Genomic DNA, 21,763 nt, shown 5'->3' with positions numbered 1-21,763 from the left:
TGGACCAAGCCCAGGATGATTCGATGAGGAAAAAATGCCCCCAAGAGGAGGATCTCGCCTCAGCTGCCAAGACAACCACGCTTGTCACAGCATCGTCCCCCTTATCTCCCCAGTGGGACGAGCAAGGGGACTCCAGGCTCCCCGGCCCCTCACGGGGACCCCAAACCAGAGGCTGGGACCCTCGACACACGCACGCACCCTCTCTCACTGTCTCTGTGTCTCACTGTCTCTGTATCTCACTGTCTCTATGTCTCACTGTCTCTGTGTCTCACTGTCTCCATGTCTCAGTGTCTCCGTGTCTCACTGTCTCTGTGTCTCACCATCTCTGTGTCTCACCATCTCTGACTCTCGCTGTCTCTGTCTCTCACTGTCTCACTGTCTCTGTCTCTCGCTGTCTCTGTCTCTCACTGCCTCGCTGTCTCTGTGTCTCACTGTGTCTTACTGTCTCTTTCACTGTCTCTGTCTCTAGCTGTCTCTGTGTCTTACTGTCTCTGTGTCTTACTGTCTCCGTGTCTCACTGTCTCCATGTCCCGCTGTCTCTGTATCTAGCTGTCTCTGTATCCAGCTGTCTCTGTATCTTCATCTCTGGCTCCCTCCACTCCCTCTCTGACCACATCTTCCCTCTTGGAGCCTCACAGACACAGAACCCCTGCCGTGTAGTGTGACAGCCCAGGATTCTGCCCTCGTGCCCCGCACCCTGGCCTTAGGGACCTCTTCCCCAGGAGGGCATCCTTGAGGCCAGTAGGAGTGACCTCAGGGCAGGCAGTGACCCCCATGGGTGCCCCCCCAGGACCTGCATTCCTCCTTCTGCCTGCCTAGGTGTGAGGGGTGGCCAGTCCAGTCCGGGGTTCTGGAACAGGATGCAGTGTGGTCAGGGCCTATGGCTCAGCAGCACTCAGGAAGAAGTGCTGAGCACGTGGGTGCGTGGGTGTGGGTGTGTGTGTCTGTGGACAGGAGGGTCTGTGTGTGTCTATGGACAGGTGGTGTGTGTGTCTGTGGACAGGTGTGATGTGTGTGTCTGTATCTGTGGACAGGTGGGGTGTGTGGGTGCATGGCTGAGTGTGTGGACACGTGCATACGGGTGGCGGGGTATGAGGATCTGGCTGAGACAGATGCTTTGTGTCCCCAGGTCCCAGCAGGGCAGCCGTGGTCACCTGGGCCCGAGCCTGCCCCACGGCCGCTGGCCAGCTCAGAGCCCCCGCAAGCCTCCCCCCGTGGCCTCCAGCGGCGCAGGCCGGAGAGGCTGCCGCAGGCCCCTGGCGCGTGGCCTCTGAGAGGCAGGCAGGAACGGGTGTGCCTGCCTCGTGGGCCAGGCTGCTGGAGGGGCAGGAAGGGAGGCGGGCTGTGCCGGCGGGCATCCCAGAGGTCACGGGGAGCTGGGGCGGGCAGGGCGGGCAGCAGGGCTGCCTCTGGCGTCTCTCAGGGTCATGGTAGTGCCAGCGTCCCCGCCCCTCCTCCCCGCAGCCTCTCCCTCACCCGTGCTCCCCTGCGTCTGGGATCCAGCCGGGTCTACACGGGTCACATCGCTGAGGGCTCCGGCTCCAGCGGAGCCCCCACCAGCATCTCCAGTGGGGGAAGGAGTTGGGCCGCGGGAAAGACCCCTGACCCCAAGCTCCATGTGTGTGCCTGACTCCGGGGCTCCGAGGACAAGGATCTCCCGTTTCCGTCCCCACCCGCTCCTCCAGCGGCTCTCGGCCCCAAAGGCCAGCTCCAAGCAGATGCTGATAAGCCTGAGGGCTCCGGCCCTCCCCAGGTCCCTGTCCTTAGAGCAGGGCCCCAGATCCCTCACCCACCATCTCCTGAGACCCCGGTGTGGGGGGACAGAGGGGCAGCTGTTTAATGAGGAAGGGAAGTAACCCGCCATCCTGTGCCCAGGCCAGCCCCCAGGGCCCCTGCCCCAGGTGGCCTGCCCCATCAGTGGGCCCCTCATGGTCCTCCTGATGCTGCCGTGACCCCCACGCTCCCCTGCACCTATGACGCTGGTGAGGCCATGGGCTCGTGGATGGGGTTGGGTGGGTCTCCTCCCACATTTGGGGCATTTTCCACGTGCGGACCATGGAGGGACCTGGGGTCCAGAAAAGGAGAGAGGCTGGTGGGAGGGTTGCAGGCCCCCACTGTCCCCAGGCTGCTCCTTCTAGGCCCCCTGCCCGTCACGCACACACGCACACACGCTCGCACACACACAGGCCTCACACTGTAAATGCTGGTGCTGGGCTGGTAGGGGCACGTCAGGAGGAAGCTCCGGGGCAGTGATGGGCCCTCACAAGCTTCTTCCTCCCCCCAGAGAGCAGCCCTGCTCAGCGCCCAGCACCCAGCTGCCCTGCCCATGGCCGGCAATGGGGGCCCACCCGGACCCTGGCCTTTCCATGTGGGCAGCGGGTTGGGTCCTGAATCTCAGAGGCTGGCCCCCACATCCGCGGTCTGGTTCGTGCTCAGATGCCCCCACCCCAGCCCCGGTTCTCCTTGCAGAGGGGGGCACCAGGGCCCAGAGAGCCACGCCAGCTTCTGGGGGTCGTGGCTGGCAGGCGGGACAAGGGCGCAGGCCAGGCTCTGCCCAGGGTGGGGGCTGTGTCCTGTCTGTCTGTCCATTGTTCCCAGCCAGCGCAGAGGGGAAGGGCTGGGGAAGGGGGGACGTGGGAGCAGGGGCGGGTCAGGGAGGACCAGACCTGTTAACAAGCTTCCTCCCAGCCCCCACCCCTCTTACCTCCCCGGGCCCTTCCCAGGCGGAAAATTCAATTAGTTTCGAGCAACTGCTTTGCTGAAGAGCCGGAGAAAGGGCGATGAGGGAAGGGGGTCTGCGTGGCGGCTGGGGTGTGCGCCGGGGAGACGCAGGAGGGGGACTCGGGAAGCCAGGGCCTGCTTTACGTCTGCGTGTTTCTGCCGAGTCCCTTCCCCATGTGCCTCCATCGTGTGACTTTGTATGTGACTGTGTATCCTTGGGTCCTTGTGTGCCCGCGGCTGTTCCCCGCACAAATTGGCCCTCACAGCCCCCCCCCCCCGCCCCCACGTGTGCACCGGCATCAGCCCTGACTGCAAGCCCCCGTCCTGGGTCAACGCCAGGCTCTGGGTTGTCACAAATGGATGCCTGGTTGTGGGCAGCGGGGTGCACACAGAGGGGGAAGACCGCCCCCCACAAACTGTAGGAAGACACCGTCCCCTCTCGGGTGTGGTGGGGCCCCTCAGCTCCCGGGCTGGGTGCCGGCTTCTAATCTAGTTGTTGTATACTCTAGCCTTCTGGCCACAGGGCCTTTGCACATACCGTCCCCCCATGCCTGCCAGCTTCCCCTTGAAGAACCTTGCCCCAGCGTGGCTCAGTCCTTGCTTTCACTCTCCTGTCATCCCTGGGCTTCACAGCAAGCAGCCAAAAGCCTCCCACTGCGAGGAAGTGGGGGTAGTCCTTCCTGGACCGCTCTCTGTCCTTGTGCCTGGAGTGGCGCTCAGTAGATGCTGGCTGATTAAGTGAAGTGCCAGGTGCACACAGAAGTTTAGAAACACCCTTCTCTGCCTAGCAAACTCCTATGCACCCCTCTATGGCCTGGCTCCCAGCACCCCTCCTCTGGGATGTGCAGAGTGCTCTAAGGGTCAGTGAGAACAAGGCACTGCAGCTTGGCCCCCGGCAGGGCTGTCTGTGCCTGCCTCTGGGACCCGCTCTCCCCTGTCCCTGGCCCATGGTCGGCCATCCTGCCCCTGGTTACCCTGAACCAGCGAGGGCATGGACCCCCTCCTTCCTGCTGTGATCCCACTCAGGACGCACACAGGACGTGTGGGAGAGGGTCTGGTCTGTCTGCCTCTTCGGGGAAGGCCTCCGTGCCACCCAGGGTGCAGGGTGGGGGCCGGGGTGCCCATCTGATGCAGTCCTCTGTCCTGGCACCTCTGTCGCCGCTGCCCAGCTGGCCTTCTCCCTTGGCCCCTCTCCCGCTGTGCTCCCCAATTCCAGGGTCTCTCTGAGGTTGTGAGGAGGGGCGGGGGGAGCTCCTGAGCCAGCACGCAGTGGGTGCCCAGGACACGGACGGGGTGGAGGCGTGCTCGCAGGGACACCGGGTCGGGGGGGAGCGCCTCTGCCTTCCTGAGGGACCCCTCCCAGCAGGTACAGGGCCTTCGAGGGAAGGAAGGAGGTTTGGGCAGGCCAGATGCGGGGAGGGGCCGTGTGCAGAGGAATGTGGGCCGGCCCCTCCTCTTTCCCCGTGGAGGGACAGAGGCAGATGGCAGCTGGGGGGTTGAGGACAAGGGGGAGGCCCAGCCAGCCCAGCCTGAGGCTCTGAAGGGCGCCTGTGGCCCCTCCTCAGTAGCTCTGGGGGCACATCCTTCTCAAGTTCCCGGCCCCCCAGCCCACACCAGCTGTGTGCAGCTGGGGCCTCGCCCTGAGGAAACCCAACACTGGTAGGGGGGCAGGGGTGGGGGCCGGGGCGCCAGCCTGCTCCCAGACCCCTGTGCATGGACTCCCCCCCAACCACTTGTGACCTGTAGAGGGTGACGTGTGCGAGCACCCGAGCCGGAGGCCTGGGGGTTGACAGCACCCCAGAGAAGGCTGGAGGATGCAGTGTGCAGGGGTGGGTGCCCAGGAGGGTCCCCACAGCCCCTGGGCCCATTTTCCCTGGATCGTCCCCACCCTGGCCAGGTTCTGGCAGCTCCTTTCTCCCGTGGGAGCCTCCCCACCTCCCAGAGGGGACAAGGCTGAGCCCAGGACTCTGCCTGTGTCCTGGATGAGGGACTGAGGTCTGGAGGCACAGCCGCGTGCCCGATGCCACGCGGAGCAGGCTTTGCCCCCTGGAGGCCGGCCGCAGCCCCTGCCCGCGGCTCTCCACAGCCCCCAGTGCCCACGTCTCCACTGCCCCACTTTGCAGATGGGGACGCCGACACTCTACCCAGGCTGCCAGCTGCCCCCAGCTCCCCGGCTCCTGCCCGGAGCCCGGAGGGTGGAGACATGCAGAGAGGGGGCTTCCAGATGGCTGTAATCTCCCGTCAGCAGGGCTTAGACACCTGCCAAGCCTCTTCCCACCTCCCCCCCGCCCCCCGCCTGCCCACGCATTTCTGCACATCTCGGCTTGCAAGGGGCTTCTCAGCCAGAGGCTGGACCTCCTGCTCTGGGGTGGGGGGCGCTGTCTCCGCACCCCATTCCTGGCCAGAGTTCCCCACTCCCAAGCACAGACAGGTCCCCAAGACCAGGCCCGTTGCTGCCCCCGCGTCCTGCCGAGGCCTAGCTCGGCAGATCACTCTGGCGCATTTTCTGGGCCTTTGTGAGGCCTGGAGATGCCCTGGTGTTGGGAGCAGCCAGCGTGGTGTAGCGGGATGGGGGCCGGGGAGATGGAGGCCAGAGCACTGTGGAAGGAGCCAGCAAGCAGGGTGCCCCAGGGAGAGGGCCAGGGAGACCTGAGGGCAAGGCTCCTCATGGCCCTGCCCCTGCCTAAGGCAGTCGCATGGCCAGGGACAGGTCATCTCGGGTTTGGAGTCGAAGCCTGAGGCGGAGACAGCATGAGGGCTCGGCCTGGCAGTGGGGGTGGTCTCCCCCCCCCCCGGGGCCCCACAGCCCCCCTGTCCAGTGGGTGTTTGGCTGGGTAACTCTCAGCCCCCCTCAAGCCTGGGTGTCCCCACCAGGACCACGAACGCATGAGCCACAAGGACGGAGGCTCCGCTCCACCGGCCCGGCCTGCGCCCAGCAGTGCGGGAATGCAGGGGAGGAAGGTGGGGGCCCAGCACCTGCCCACTGCCCGCCCTGCCAGCCCAGTGGGCCCCCTCCGCCTCCGCTGCTTCTTTTCAGGGTCCGACAGGCCCTTTCAGGGCTGACGGATGGCAGGTCTGGATTTCCATGTCAATGGGCCGGGCGCTGCCTGGTAAGCTGGTTAACAAGCCCCCAGCCCCACTGGGAAGGCTGTGCCGGTGTTAACACAGGCCCCTTTCTCCAGGGCTCCGTGGCCTCGCAGTTGCCATGGTGCCCTGCGTGGCCTTTTGGGCCACGGCTAATCCTTTCTCTGGGGCTTTCATCCTGGCCGTCCCACCCCCAGGCTGGTCGCCGGTAACTCGGCCTTGCCCAACAAGGCTGGTTTCTCTGCTGGGGTCAGAGGAGGCCATAAATCCAGCCCCCGGCCCCGGCCCTTTGGCCCTGGCATTGTCCCCAAGTCTGCAGCCCTCCCCTTCTGGGAACTCCAGTGGCGGGAAGGGACCTTTGCCAAGTGGTCAGCTCCTGTCCTATGGAGTGGATGGGGGGTCCTGTCCTCTACTTGTCTGTCCACCCTCGAGCCCGGGGTCCTCATCTCCGTTCTTTCTCCTGTTCCCTCAACTTTGGCCACGACCTCCGTGTTGTTCCAGGAATGTGCCTATTCCTGCCACAGTGCCTTTGCTCCAGCTGTTTGTGCTCTCGTCTGGAACATTCTTCCCCAGACATCGCCCCAGCTGACCCCCTTCATATCTCCACTAGACGGTCACCTTCCGCATGAGGCCACGGGCCCTACGCCTCCCATGCCTGCCTGGCTCTGTTTTCCCCTTAGCCTGGTGCCTCCCAGCGTGCCCCAAGGACCCCATGTGCCGCCCTCCTTCCGTCCAGACTGCCGGCTCCACCAGGGGCGCTGCTGGCCTGTGGCAAGCGGTGGGCACTCTGCATGAAAGACTGGGCAGCTCTCAGCTCAGAGAAGGGGCATCTGAGCCCCAAGGACACGCAGCATGGAGAAGCAGAAGAGGTCCCAAGTCTGGGCTGGTCTGACTTTACCCTTGAGGTTTTCACTGAACCCAGCATCTCAACACAGAGAACACCTTTCCTCTGTCCTCAGAGGCCAGACTCCCGGAGTCCCGATTCCAGGACTCCATCAGCCCGGCCTCTAGTCCCCGGCGTGGTCCCCACGGTGCGTGCGTCCAGCAATGGGGAGCTCACACCGGCGGTGCCCGCGAGGAAGTGGCCAGCTGCGGCTCCAGCTCCAGCGGACGCTGCCTGGGGCTCCTGGTCCGGGGGTGAGCAGACCTGGCCTGTCCCTCTCCCCGTGCTGCACAGAGGCTGAGGCTGGCACACTCTTTGGAACCTTGCAGCAATTGCTTGAGGCAGGGAGGCCAGCCACGGGCTCCACTTTACAACTGTGAAAACTGTCTTAAGAGGACTGGCTGGAGCCTCACTTCTGGCCCCGAAACCTCCCCCAGGTCACCAGGCAAAGCAGCAACGGCCAGGCCCCACTGCCTCTGGTGGAGGGACCCGCCGCTGCCGTGACTGCCTTCTGAGCCTCAGGGCACCCGGCGGGGTGGATGCAGAGGCCACTCGTGTGGGCCCGAGGCCCAGGCTGGGGCCACCCACTCCCACCGCCAGGGCCACGGGGGCTCCCCAGATTCCTGCCCTGCGTGGGCCTGGCCCCGGGCAGCCCCGACAGTGGGAGCCATCTGGAGAAGGCCTGAGCCATGCCGGGGGTGGGGGGACATTGGGGCAAGGATGGGGGTGAGTGAGGCCAAAGCTTGGAGGGCATGGAGGTGCACTGTAGGGCACAGCGGGAGAGGCCAGCTGGGGGGGACCGGGGGGGACCTGCCAGCCTCCAGACAGGGACAGGACAGGCTGTGCTGGCCAGGAGGGCAGCCCCCGCCTCACAGGGCAGCAAGGGGCCCCTCAATGTGGGGAGGAACTGCCGGGGTTCCTGAGAGAAGGAAGGAAAGAGGAGGTGGGGAGGACCGGCGGGAAGCTTCTGTCCACCACGCGCGTGGGCGAGAGCGAGATTCCAGAATTCTCCAGGGAGGCCGGGGGGGCTCCATTGGCTGCACTGTCCGGGACTGTGGCTGTCTCCCCCTCCCAGGGGCCCTCAGCGGACACGGCGTGAGGGTCTGGCCCCTCTTGCCATCCAGGAGCCATCACAGCCCAGAGAGGACAGGAAACCTGCCTGACGCCCTCCAGCGAGAACCCGTGCCCTGCAGAATGAATGAGAGAGTGCAGGAATGAATGGTGGTCCCGCTGGAGCACCATGGACTCTGCGTCCTCCGCGCAGGACAGCCCTGGCGGAGGGCAAGGTGCAGGCACGGGCAGAGTTTCCCACTGCCCCGGCGGCTACATTGGGGGGCACGCACCGGCTGCGGTGGCCTCCCCCTCCCCAGTCCAGGCTTGGGGTGGAGGTGGCAGAGACAGCCGTCCCACCTGTCCCCACCCTGCTGGGCTGATCATGGAGATTGGCACAGGCCCCTCGGGGGGCACGCAGGTCTGCCGCTGTGTGGGCGCCCAGGCCCGGAGCAGTGCCGGTTGGCGCGAGTTGGGGCAGGCCCGCCCACCTGGGAGCAGGCTCAGCTCCGTGCCTGCAGGGGCTGGGGGCCCCCCGCCCGCCACTCTGCCTTCCTGTCTTCCTAACCCCCGGCCTCAGTTCCCTGCCCGGCCCACCCGATGGCTCCTTGGCACCAAGGGAACCTGGGGTGCCTTTGTTCCGAGGTTCGCCCTCCCCGACCTCAGTTTCCCGACTGGCATCTTTGTTTTGAGGTTTGCCCTCCCCGGCCTCAGTTTCCCGACTGGCATCTTTGTTTTGAGGTTTGCCCTCCCCGGCCTCAGTTTCCCGACTGGCATCTTTGTTCCGAGGTTCGCCCTCCCCGGCCTCAGTTTCCCGACTGGCATCTTTGTTTTGAGGTTTGCCCTCCCCGGCCTCAGTTTCCCGACTGGCATCTTTGTTCCGAGGTTCGCCCTCCCCGGCCTCAGTTTCCCGACTGGCATCACGCAGGTTGCGGCAACCCCTTAGGGCGTGACTGTGAGGACGCAGAGAGAAACCCCATGAGGGGTGCGGGGCTGGTGGGGGGCATCTCGCTGGAGAACCAGAGCCAGGGAGGCCACGGCTCTGGAATGAGGCAGGTCTGGGCTCAAACTGCCGCTCGTGGTTTAAAAACATCCTCTGAGCATAACTCCATGTCTGGGCCCAGCGATGGGGGCTCCAGAGTCCGTGGTGCAGCAGGAAGGGACAGTGGCCATCGTGGCAACTACCCTGCTGCGTGCCAGGCTGTGTGCAGGGGCTCACGCGGGGCCCTCACCACCCCCCCTGGAGCAGGCCCTCTAATTATTCTAATTTACAGTGGGAGAAACTGAGGCACAGAGAGGTCATGTGACTCCCCGGAGGTCACCCAGCTAATACCAAGCAGAGCCAAGATGTGAACGCCTTGTCGTGTTCTCCCAGAGGCGAATAAACACGTGGAGTCGCCTTGAGCAAGCCTCAGTTTCTCCACGCTAACCGGCCGGAGATGAACTGAGGGCAGGTGTGACGTACTTGGAAGCGGGAAGTGGCCACTGGAGCACCCAGTGTGGGCTGTGGGGCCCCCACTTCATCGCACCTCCCTTCCAGTTCCTGCAAAATAGAGTCTTGATCCGGACACCCCAAAATGACCCGGCAGCTGAGGAGGGCAGGCCCCTCACCAGGGGAGTGTTTTCAGGACCCACCTGGCCAGCTGCAGCCTCTGCCCCTCGCCTGAGCCGTCGGACTCCCACCCACAGCAGGCCGGGGGCTGCAGAGCCGGCCCAGGGGGGTGGGCCCAGGGGTCCTGGGAAGGGGCAGTGGAGGGCTCACTGCGGACACACTGCGGCCCAGCCTCCTGGGACATCCGGAGATGGCATCAGAGGCGGCCCGGCCCGCCCACAGCCCGCCGGCCACCCCGCCTGCCCGCCATCCTCACCGGCGGCCCCTGGGGAGTGACCCTCCCTCTGGCTCCGCAGAGGCGAGGACGGGAAGAGGCAGAGGAACCGGCTGTGCGGGACACCTGAGCCCAATGACCAGGTCTCCCAGGGGGCAGCCGCCGGGGGCTGGGAGGCAGAGCTGTGGCCCGTTCCCACCGTCTGCCCCCAGAGGGCCTGGGAGGAAGCAGGTCAGCAGGTGGTGGGCCAGCTGGAGCTGGGTCTGCCCCCGACCCGCTTCTGCTAGGCTTGGGAGACGAGGCCAGGCACCTTCTGGCCTCAGTTTCTGAATCTGTGAGCAGGGACACTGGGGCCCCTGGGAGCAAGGCAGGCGTGCAGGACCATCACCCCACTTCACACACGGGCGGCCGACACCTGGAGCGGGGCTCACCCCAACCCTGACCCTAGCGCTCCCGGCTCCGCCGCTGTGGGGCCCATGCTCGGGGCCAAGAAGGCCGCCCTCTGCGCGGGGCGCACGGACCCGGCTTCGGTCTGGCCCTGCCACTGCCTGGCTGGGTGAGGTGGCACCGGGTCCACATGCTGTACGAGATGCATTGGAGGTTTAGGTGAGCCCGTGTCTTGGCACAAGTGATCGCCAGACAGGAGGCACCTTCCGGTTGTTGGGGCAATCACGGGGGGGCAGGTACGGGGCCTGGTGGCCACTTGCCCCGCTGCTCATGCCCAGACCTGAGGCTGAGACAGAGATGTTCTTCTAGTGAGAAGGCCCAGCAGAGCACTGAGAGTTGAGGGGGTGCTGGGCCCCTCTCCTTGTGCCAGGCAGGTGCCTGGGACCCCCAGAACGGGCTGGGGGCACAGAGGCAGGCCACCTGTCTGTCCTGTCTGTCCATCCATCCCGTGCAGAGGAGGGGACCACCGACTGCCCACGCTCGATGCAGCCACCCCCGCCTCCACCATCAGGCAGGCTCTCTGCCCCTCCTAACTCACCTATGTCAGGGGGCCCCCATGGCCTGGGGCTGCTCTGAAGGGCAGAGGCTCGGGCTTGGCAGTGAGGGAAGGCGCAGCCTCCCAGATCCCTGGCATTTAGGGTGTACTGGGTTGAATGGTGGCTCCCCAAAAAGAGAGGTTCAAGTCCGACCCCCTAGAACTTATGAAGGGTCCTTTTTTGGAGAAAGGATCTTGGCAGAAGAAATTGAGTGAAGGATCTCGAGATGGGGTCATCCTGGGTTTAGGGTGGGCCTGAATGCAATGACAGGTGTCCTTCTAAGAAGAGGGGAGGACGCAGAGACGCAGAGGGAAGGCCGGGAGCCCGGGTAGGCCAGTGGTGGCCGGCAGCACCCAGAGGCTGGGAAAGGGGCGTCCAGAGGGAACCCCCTGCCCACACCTTGGTCTCAGACGTCTGGCCTTCAGACCTGGAAGATGGTGAGTGTCTGTTTTAAGGCAAGTTTGCAGTGATTTGTCAGACCAACCCCAGGACACCGATATGGGGGGAAGGGGTTGTGAAAAGGCTTATCTCCCATACTGGGTGCCTGGGGGAGGGGCCCAGTGGGGGGCTGACGGCTAGCCCTCCCCCAACAACCTCCAGGGACACGAGTCCCACAGAACCCTGCCCCAACTTGGGTCCACAGCCCATCGGTCCAGGTGAGTTGCAGGGGTGAGCTCACAGCAGACCCGGCCTCCTGGGCCCACAGGACCAGCTGGGAGCTCCTCCCACAGCCCAGCCACAGGTACCTCCCAACGGCCACCTTTCCACAGACTGGTCCTTCTGATAGGGAGGCTTCTTCCTTCTCCTCTTTCCTCGAGTTTCAGCTCCTCCAGGGTGGACATCACCCTATGGCCGGCCTAGCCCTCACCCATCCACCCCAGACAGGCCCTCCCTAATGTGACCTCCCTCAGAGATCAGATCCGTTGTCCACACGGTTCTGGCTCATGGATATGCCGTGTGAATGTCCCATGACGGGTGAGCAAGTGGTGAGGGAGCCTTGGTTGACCCCAGTGCCTTTGCACCTGCTGTTTCCTCTGGCATCTGCCCACATGTCGCCTCCTCCATTCTTTCCCTTACTGTCCAGCCCCAGCGTGTTCCCTGTCGGCTCAGTCTCTGTCCCCTTCCTCTATTTTACCTTGCTGATCCTGATGTAAGCTACATCTGTTTGCTTACAGTCTCTGCTGCTCCCAGGGTACCATGAGCCCAGAGGGGAAGCCTGGGTCTGTTTTGCTCCTGTTCGATCTCCAGGGTCCATCACCGGGCCAGCAGCCTCCGTATGCTGCCAGTGGCATGAAGGGGAGGACTCTGAAGGCAGGGGGACCTGAGGGTTCCCCAGCAGGAGCCCCCAGCCGAGTGCCCAGTGTCTGCCTCTTGGCAACCTCAGGATGGGCTCCCTCTGGGCCCCTAACCTCTCTCTGTATCTGGAGGGGTGGGAGGCCTGGCCCAGCCTGGAGGACGCAGCAGCCCCGAGTCCCCTCCACTCCCAGAATCAGGCTCAGCAAGACCCAGAGTCGCTGTCCAAACAGAAGGATGCTCTGGAATCAGCGGTCCAGGGAGGGTTTGTGGCTGCCAAAGTCAGGAGGGTGCGAAACAGGAGGAAGGTTCCCCGGTGTCCCACCCTATCCCTCCAGGCTGGCTGTGCCCCCTAAGCACACCCTGCCGTCTCATGGCCCCCAGCCCCTCCTGAGGGCAATGGGAACATGGGGACTGTGTCTCTCAGGGAAGTAGGGACTCAGCCCGGGGGTGCTGGGGACCCCGAGAGGGTCTCAGCCTGCCCCTGGCTGCCACACTCAGGCCTGTGGGGCAGGGGGAGGGAGGGCCCAGGGCTTCAGCTCGCAGTGGGGACAGCAGGAGCAGCAGAGGTCAGGGCAGGCTCTGGAGGAAGAGCTGGGAGAGGATTGGGATGAACTCTGGGGGAAGCTGACTCAGCCTCCACACGCCCCACTTCTCCGGCAGCGCCTTCCTGGTGGGGCCAACCTTCCGTCCGTGGCCACCACCAGCCGGACAGGAAGCGCGTGGCGGAGCCGCGCCCTGGCCTCAGCCTCCCACCTTGGCCTGGCCACCTCTCTGGGGAGCAAGGCTGAGGCCAGCCCGGCTGACTCCCCATTTCCAGGTCTCCAGCTGTGCCGGAGGGAAGGAGCCGCTCGGGCCTCGGGGCCCCTCTGCGTGTGTGTGTGTGTGTGTGTGCGTGTGCTCGGCCACGCATCCTCTGCACACACTCCCGTGTGCTCTCCGGCTCACGTGTGCAGCACCTCACCCCCAGGCACAGCACACGTGCAAAGCTGTGCACATGGCCTCGCGCTGGAGCGCTGGCGTCCGGGGCACGACTCTGCGGGGCTGGCCACAGCCTTGCAGCTGCACACCCTGGCCCCGATCAGCAGGTCCCGGACCGCAGCTGAGGAAGGGGAGGGGGAGGAAGGGGCGGCATGTTCAGGCTTCAGGCCCGCGTGGGGCCTCCCACCCGCCCTCCAACAGTCCTGCTCATTCCCACACTTGATGCTTCAGGGAGGAAAGGCCGGGCCTGGAGGTCAGCTCCTGAAAGTGGCAGCCGGCTGCCGCCTCTCCCTGCCCCACCTCTGCTCTCTCGTCAGCGGGCCTGGCCTGCGGCTCCCTCCGCAGAGGACGGCCTGGCAATCTGAGCTGGGAGCTGGGGAGCAGTTCGCCAAAGGGACTAGAAGGGACTGAAGAAAGCCTCCAGAGAGGTGGGGAGCAGCTGGGGGCCGCGGGAGGGCCGCCGTGCACGTGTGTGCGGACGGGCACCGGCCCAGGAGAGCACCTGAGCTCAGCCCACGCTCTGCTCGCAGGGCTGTGGAGAAGCAGCGCCTGTCCCCAACCAGGGCACGAGGTGCCTGGCGGGGGCTGAGGCCCCAGTGTGCGTGCACCCCAGCCCGCCTGACCGGAGTCCCCGTTTCCCGGAGACCCCGTGGGGACGCATGGTCATATGTCCCTGCACGAGCTCCGAGCCTGGAGGGCGCCCGCTTGGTCGCCAGGCCAGGGATCCTATGGGCAGGGAGCGCATCCCCGTCTGGCCCAGAATGCCTCCGTTCCCACGCCGTCACAATGGCCACACAACAGGGCCCCCGGGGAGGGAACCTAATCTCGGGCTATTGAAGACTGGAAGCCGTGGCCCCTGCCCCTGGCCCGCAGACGGCCCCGCCTGGGACATCTGATCCACCGCCGCCCTCGCCTCAAAGGGGGACACTGTCTCCCCAGGGCCCCCTGCCCCACCAGCATAGACAAGAGGGAAACTGGGTCGCTGGGATAGAGTGACAGCAGTGGCCTGCAGGGATGACACTGGAGCGGGGGCGGCCGCGACCCCCAGGGCCAGCCCCTGAGGAGGGTCCAGGCTGAGGATCTGCCCCAGGGCACCCAGCCCTCCAGGGCCAGGGACAGTGCTCAGAGCCCCACAGAGGGCCTGAAGTTTGGGGGGAACAGCGGAGATGAGAAACTGCCTGCCTAAGACCAGCACATTGTGTTGGGGACGAAGCTGAGCCTGGGAACCCTCCCTTCCCCCACCCAGGACAGGTGCTCATAGGCCATCCTGCACCCCTCCCCTCCTGGAGCTGGTCGGCCAGCCAGCCTCGACTTCCCCCCAGCATGCCCAGCTCCTGTTCGGTTTCCTGGCCCTCGGAGCGCACTGCAGGGCGGCCAGGAAGAGTCAGGCCCGGCCAGGAGCTACTTGTGGGGGCAGAGAGCCAGCCCTTCACTGGCTGCGGTCCATTCACCATCACCCCCTGCCTCAGAGCTGAGCACTGCACCCTCCGCAGACCCCGCGTGGGGGTCCTGGAGCTCACCCCACAGGATTGCAGGAGTCCCCGCGCTGCTGGGGACCCACAGGAGGTTTGAGCCCACACATTCTCGCTGTCACACTCACCGCTGCGTGGCCTTGGGCAGGGCCCTGCCTTCTACCTGTAAAATGGCCTTAGCTCTTACTGCCCTGTCTAGCAAGTTCTTAGCCCTGTTTCTGGGTGCCGCAATGTGTGTGTGTGGGGGGGCTGGGAGGGACCCGGGGAGGAGATAAGAGAGTGTGAACCCAGGAAGCTTCTCCAAGGAGGTGGCTGTTGAGTGGGGAGGCTGGGATGGAGGGGACGGCAGAGGAAGTTGGGGGCTGGCAGGCAGGGACCGCCTGGGGCAGGGCCGCCCTCCCAGGCAGGGAGTGGGGAGGCAGGGAGGCAGGGATGATGTCAGACCAGGAGCCCGTTTCTAGGGTTTGGGGGCCAGCTCTCGTGTCCATCCAGGACCTCAGTGCCCACTCTTCAGGGAGCCGGCACTTCCGGGCATGGAACAGGCCAAGAATTGTGATCCACCTCCCACCTCCGGCAGCCACGAAATCCGAAATCCGTGGCCTTCAAGATGTTCCAGAGGGCAGGCTGGCTTTAGCCCCGCCTGCTGGACTTTGGCCGTGTGGAGTAAACTGCCTGGGAAGAGAAAGGGGCCGCGGGGCTCTTGCCGGCCTGACGTCGCTGTCAGGGTGCAGTGGCCACCCAGAGGGACCCCGGAGCTGCCTACCCTGCCCACGCCTGAGCTCCCTCTGGCAGTGGGGAGACTTATGGCCTGGGCAGCCCAGAGCCAGGTCGTCCCCGCCCTGGGCGCACCGGGGAGGGCGGAGTGGCTGCCAGCCAGGAGGGCGCTTGGGAGACCCCTTGGGCCCCGCTGCTTTGCTAGTCAGCACCGACCCAAGCGTGTTCCAGAACTGGAGTGGGGGCAGCTGACCCCCCCCCCCCCGCGTTGTGACCCAGGCCAGCTCACTTCCCTCCCTGAGCCTCAACTTCCTCATTTGCAAAACGAGAGTGGGAGACACGCCCTGCTAAGCCTGTCACCCTGGGCCCCCCTTCCCCTCCACTTTCCTGCCCCCCCCAGCCCCCCCGCAGTTGGCAGAGCTGGCTGGGGTGCCCTCTTTCCGAGGCCTGGTCGGCACAGGGTGGTCCCACTGAGGGGCTGTGGGAGGGAGTGGGAGCGTGTGGATTGGAGGGCAGGAGCTGCGGGGAGGCCCCCCAGCGTGGGGGCAGGAGGAGGGGGGCCCAGGGAGCTTAACCTGGCAGGCGCTTGGGGAGTTCCGTCGGCTGCTTCTGTCAATATGAGCCTTCCTGTTTTGGAGATTAAACCTCGGCTGAGCAAACAGCTTTCAAGGAGGCCCCTCCCTGCCACCTTCCCAAACCCAGCCTGGCTGGGCCTAGAACCACCTGGAGGCTGGGGGGTGGTGGTGGGGGACAGGGCCCAGCTTGGCCGCCCCCTCCCGTCAAGCCCAGGACCACAGCACAGGTGGTCCGGCCCCCAGCCCCCACTGAGCTCCGCCAAGGCCGCGGCACCAGCCGCCCCGTGTCATCCTTCCGCTGCCGGGCGGGCGCACTGTCCCAGCAGCCCTGCCCACCGTATCCTCTGCCCTCGCGTAACCTCCTGCAGGAGCCGGGAGCAAGCAGTGCCTGGGCCCTCATCGCCGGGCGCGGGCCTACCTGGTGGGGACCCGGGGCATGGCAGGAGAGCCACCCCGAGCGCCCCAGTCACCTCGCGGGCCACTCTGCCCCTCGACATGGCGGGCTGGAAAATTCTTTGTCTGGGGCCTGTCTTATAAGCTGTAGGGCATTTAGCAGCACCCTGGCTTCTACAGACGCGAGGCACTCCTTCTGCCTTACCTCAGAAACGTCTCCCAGAGCCCTGAATCACGCTGAGGTGGAGAACCCCTGGGCCAGTCCCTGCAGACCGTGTGTATACGAGGAAACCGGGCTGCAGAGAGAGGCCTGGCCTTCCCTCTGATGCGGGCCTCAGCCCCGTCTCTGTCCTGTCCCCCTTGCCTCCCTGATCCCTTCCCACCAGGGCCCACCTACCTCTGGAATCTGCCCCTGCCCTCCTCCAAAAACCCTCCCTGGGCTAAGATTTCCTGTGGGGAGCCACGCGAGGAAGGGAGGAGGGAAAGCAAAGGCCTGGAGGGAGGCTCCGAGTGGACTCCTGTTGTCTGAGCTGGATCTTCTCTAATGCAGCTCGAACCACATCCCTTTTGCTCACGGACCTTCCATGGCTCCCTATTGCCTCCCCAGCCTGACCCTGAGCCTGGACTCAGAGGCTCCTGCTCACCTCTGCAGCTTCATGTCTCACGGCTCTTGTGACCACACCCCCACCAAAGAGCACCACCTCTGCAGACCCCTCTGGGCCGCACCCCTTCCCCACCTTCCCACCCACCTCGCCTGCTGAATCTTAAGCAGTCTACCGTTGTCGCCAGCTTTCCCTGGAAGCCTTGCCTGAAGCCTCCTACTCCCAGCCCTGCACACAATGGATTACCCCTCACCCAGGCCCCAGGCACACTCGGCTTGACCCACCTTCCAACCCGACCCCGCTCTACCTGCTTGGGGGACACCTGCGAGCCTGATGAATCCTCCCCACCAGACTGTGAGCTCCCTGGGGCCAGGGGCTGCGTCCCAGTCACCTCCTCAACTACCCCAGAGCCAAGCAGAGCCGGCGATAAAGTGCCCAGGGATCCTGTTGAACGGTTGGGTGAAGTGGACAGATGGATGGACAGACAGACAGGTGGATGGATGGGTCCCGTGGTGGTGGCTTATATGTCTGTGGGTGTGATGGCTGCTCCTGGGCACATAACCTCGCCCAGCCATCACTTCCAGGGCAGCCGTAAATAGATCCCAATGCCATGTCCTCCTCCACTCCTGTGAGTCAGGGGACTTACTCCTTACTCAACTCCCATCCCGTTGCAGAGAAGGAGCCTGGGGTCAGGGAGTGACGGAGACGAGGCCAGGACCATGCAGTGAGCAGGGCCCCCTCTGAGCCAAGACTCGGATCCCCACTACCTCCATCGGGCCAGGAGCCCCTCCTTCCACTGCCCCCAGGGTCTGGTCCCACTGACATGGGCACGGGGTCATGCCTGGGGCCTGGCAGGCACCAGAACCGCCACGCCCCACCCCGTGGCCGCAGCACAAGCTAGCCATTCTTGGCAAGACAAAGGCTGCCTGGGGTAAAGTGGGTCTGGTGTCTCCCCGGTGGGTGTCTGGCCTCTGTAGGACGTCAGTGATGTGTTCTCATGGCCAGGGCTCTGTTTCTGGGGGCTGCAAATCAGATTAGCCCAGTCTGGCCCCCGCACAGAGCCACCAGGAAGAGTTACAGCTGCCAGGCCTAGGCCTGTCTCCCTCCTGCCTCATGGCTGAGAGTCTCCCCCTCCCTGACCGGTTGTGGGGCCAAGGGCATGCCTCGTCTCCTCTCTGGACCCCCATGTCCAATCTGCAAGACCAGCAGTTTGAGTGAGACCTTTAGAAGCCTTTAGGCAGTGGTGTTTGGAAACGCCCCCAGTGCAGGCACACAGTATGGTCACTGAGAACTTCTAGGGGTGTCAGCCCCTGCAACCCCCCACAGCTCTGCCCTCAGGCCGCATCCCTGTGCCAGCCCAGAGTGCAGTGGGCAGCTATGCCTCCTTACCCTGAAACCCCCATTCCCTGAGGCTGGGTGCTTGGGGGAGAGAGGCAGGGGGTACTCCTTTGAGCCTCTTATGTTCATATACCTACATCTGTCCATCCATCCACCCACCCAGTCTGTTCACCCATCCATCCATCTGTCCATCCATCCATCCATCCATCCATCCATCCATCCAATCTGTCCACCCACCCATCCGTCTGTCCGTCCGTCCATCCATCCACCCACCCAGTCTGTTCATCCATCCATCTGTCCATCCATCCACCCAATCTGTCCATCCATCCATCCATCCATCCATCCATCCATCCAGTCTGTTCACCCATCCTTCTAGCCATCTGTCCATCCATCCATCCACCCACCCACCCACCCAATCTGTCCATCCATCCATCTATGACCTAACAAATGTTTCTTAAGTACCTAATACATGCCATGTACTGTTCTAAGCACTGGGGCACAGCCCCAAATGGCACAGTGTTTCTGCCCTTATGTAGCCAGCATCCAGCACCTTCCCAGGCATCCACAGACATCGCTCTTTTTGTCTTTCCATCCATCGACCGGTCCATTCCCTTACTCCTCCGTTCAGCCAGTGTTTACTGAGCACCTACTTTGGGGCAGCCAGTGACAAGGATCACGATGTGACCCCTGTCCTCACAGAGCCCCCAGGCTCGCTGGGGAGGCAGGCAGGGAAATGGGCAGTTATAATCTCATGCGGTCAGTACGAGGATGGGGGCGGATACCACAGGGGCTAGGGGAGGACTTCCTGGAAGAGGTAGCACTTAGCTGGCCTTGAAGGGTATCCCCTGAAGCCTTACTCAGCCACCTAGGCCAAGGCCCGTAGCCACTCCGACCATGCCAGGCCCTGGGGTTCAGGCCGAACGGTCAGGCTGCCAGTGGTCGATCCACGCCTGCAGAGTACCAGCCGGGAGTGGGTAGGGCAGGGAAGGTGGCAGCCACGCCCGATTACAAAGTCAAGCAAAATCCTGAGCTCCACAGAGAGAGGGAACCGGCCCAAAACCACACAGTGCGTGGCCTGGGGGTGAGTGGGTCCGGGCAGAGCTGGTGTGCAGGCGGGCCGGGCCGGGGGCTCCATTCCCAGCTGTGGGCTGTCTGTTCTTTTCGTGGGGGCAGCGCCCACCCAGCTGCAGTAATGGGAATCAGCTGCCACCGCGGGCTGTGCCCTCTCCCTCCTGCCGTGGAGCCGGCTGCCCTGGGCTCCTGAGCCAACCCCTCTTCGTTACCTCGCCTCCTGCCAGCAGGACTCTTCGTCCAGAAGCTTCTGGGCCCCGTGGCCACACCACTCATTGCCTGTGAGGGGGCCTGCAGGCACCCTGGCATCTAGGAGGCTCCCTTTCTGCCAGGTAGCCTCTCATGCCCTCCGGAGGGGCTGCGCGAGGCCCGGCACTTCCTGCCACCAGCTCACAGATGCAGAGCCTTCTGTCTCTGGGCTCCGCCGCTGGGTTGGAGAAGGCTTGCTCCAGGGACATGGGACAGGCCTGCCTTGGACAACTTCCTGAGAGTTAACGGGTCACCAGTTGTGTCTCCTGGATCTGACAATCCAGACGAAGCCAGTCCCAGAGTTCCCAGGAGCCTGTGGAGAAGAAGCTTCCAGAACCTGGTAGGATCGACTGCATCCATGGGAGGCCCCAGGCTGAGCCCCGGCAGGGAAAGCAGGCTTGACCTCAAGTGGGGGCACCATACTGCCTACGAGCCTGTTGGGGGGGCAGAGTAGAGCCCCACGGGGCCTCGTGGTCATGCAGGCCCCCTTTCCTTGGCCACCTCTCTGTACACCTTTAATGGACAGCTCTGAAGCGTCCAGCCTCCTGCTGCCCAGGAGCCCCACAGACCCATGTCCCTGCACAGAGGGTCAGGCTGCCTGCTTGGCTGAAAAGGCAAGTGGACGGTACTGTTATCCTCATGCCCTGGGAGGAAAACTGAGGTTCAGAGCAGGAACATGGCAGGTTCGGGGTCTTGGAGCTGCAAGGGGGCCCCTCTGGGTTGCAAGACAACCAGTCTGGCTCCAGAGGGGTCCCCAGTCCCTGGGCTGTGCTCAGGCCTGCCTGCAGCCTCTACTCCCAGCCCCCTTCCCCAGGACCCTAAGGCCCCAAAGGGCCTCCTGGCCACCTGGTCAGCCCTCTCCATGCCCTGTCGGACTCCCCATTTCCTGTCCTGAGCCCAGCACCTCCCCTTCCCCCACGGATGCCTTGGCTGTTTGGCTCAGTGGGTTCCCGGTGGGAGCCTTTGGGCCTAGGGCAAGGGCAGGGGAGGAGAGCGCCTCAGGCTGGGGAAGGGGGCGGGGGTAGCTCGCAGGCCACCCCCTTACAGTTTTTAGACCTCAAGGAGTCACCACGAAATTCCATTCTCCTGACAGCAAAGAAACTGAATCACTCTTGCCAAAGCCCACGGCCCCCACAAGAACGCTAGAAGGCTTTGTCCTGCTGTTCCCAGACAGGCAGCCGCAGCCGGGGGGGGGGGGGGGTGGCCACTCCCCAAGCCTGGCTGCAGACAGGCGCAGGAAAGCCCCCGCCAGGCTGGACCTGTCCCTCTCTGTGCAGTTGCTCCCTCTCCTCGCTCCCCACGTCCACTGAACTTCACCTTGCTTTCTGTATAATGGGCTCGCTGCTCGCGGGGGGGGGGGGTCTGGTGTGTCAGAGGGTCCTGTAGCAGGACACATGTCCGAGAAAGCAGGGAGTACCATCCCCTCGGCAGGGCCTTGTCGGGTGGGAGTGTGGGGCACCACGGCGACTGTGCTGCTCCCCCTCGACCCCTTAGAGAACACTCAGCATCTAGAGGGTACCAAGGATGGATGCCACTGACCTGAATCCCAGGTATGGGCACAGCTCATGCAAAGATTTGGGGGCTCAGTGGTGCTTGGGCCGTTGGGGAATGGGGAGGATGGCAGGGTTCAGCGAGAAATGGGGCTGGGAATAAGTAGACACCAGGCCAGGATTTGAGCTCAGAGGCAATGGGGGGCCCTTGAAGATTCTGTGGGGCACCTGGTTGTGCTTGTGCGTGTTGGGGGGGGGGTATGATTAGCGGTCTGGTTCCTGAGGGCAGAACAGATGGAGCAGGGAGACGGCGGACAGGGAGACCAGGGTGGAGACTGCCCAAGAGGTCCAGAGGAGAGATGAAGGTGGTGGAGGGGACTCCTGCTCAAAATAGCCCCGATTTGGGATGGATGGGAGTTGGTGGTGGGGCAAGGGACACGGGGACTTCAGATGTGAGGCTGGGCTGGCGCTCGGGGGGGGGGGGGGGGGGAGGGGGACTGTTTTGGGGCAGCCCTGCCCATCCCCACCTCTGCAGCTGCCTGGAGGCTCCAAGGCTGGGCTCTGGCTGGTGGGGGAGGGGTTTATGGCAGGAGGTGACACCACGGGAGACTTGTCACTTGGGCATGGCCAGCGCCATCTGCTCAGGCATCTGCCTGCCTGAGGTGGCGCCTGCTAATTACCTGGGCTGGGGGGCAGGAAGAGGCCTGGGAACCACTAGCTCCCATCACACCCCGTGTCAGAGGGGCTGGGGTACGGCCCCAGGACCCTAAGAGCAAATGGGCCACAGCCCCGCCCCCTCCGCTGTGGGCGGGACAGACATTTCCCCAGTAAATCCTCACAGAGCACCTACTACGTGCCAGTCCCGTTCTGCCCTTGACATTCGGGCGCAGGAAGGGGGACCCACTGCAGGCAGAGGGCTAAGCGCTGTGCGGATAACTGGCCAGTAGGCAGAGTGAGCGCTAAATGGGACGCGGGGCCCTGGTGGTCGCAGAGGGCCTCCGAGGAGGGGATGTCAGAACCGAGAGGGAGGGGAAGGAG

Source organism: Ursus arctos, unplaced genomic scaffold, assembly GCF_023065955.2.
Source record: "Ursus arctos isolate Adak ecotype North America unplaced genomic scaffold, UrsArc2.0 scaffold_2, whole genome shotgun sequence".
In the NCBI taxonomy this organism is placed as follows: domain Eukaryota; kingdom Metazoa; phylum Chordata; class Mammalia; order Carnivora; family Ursidae; genus Ursus; species Ursus arctos.
This window is presented reverse-complemented; position numbering follows the sequence as displayed.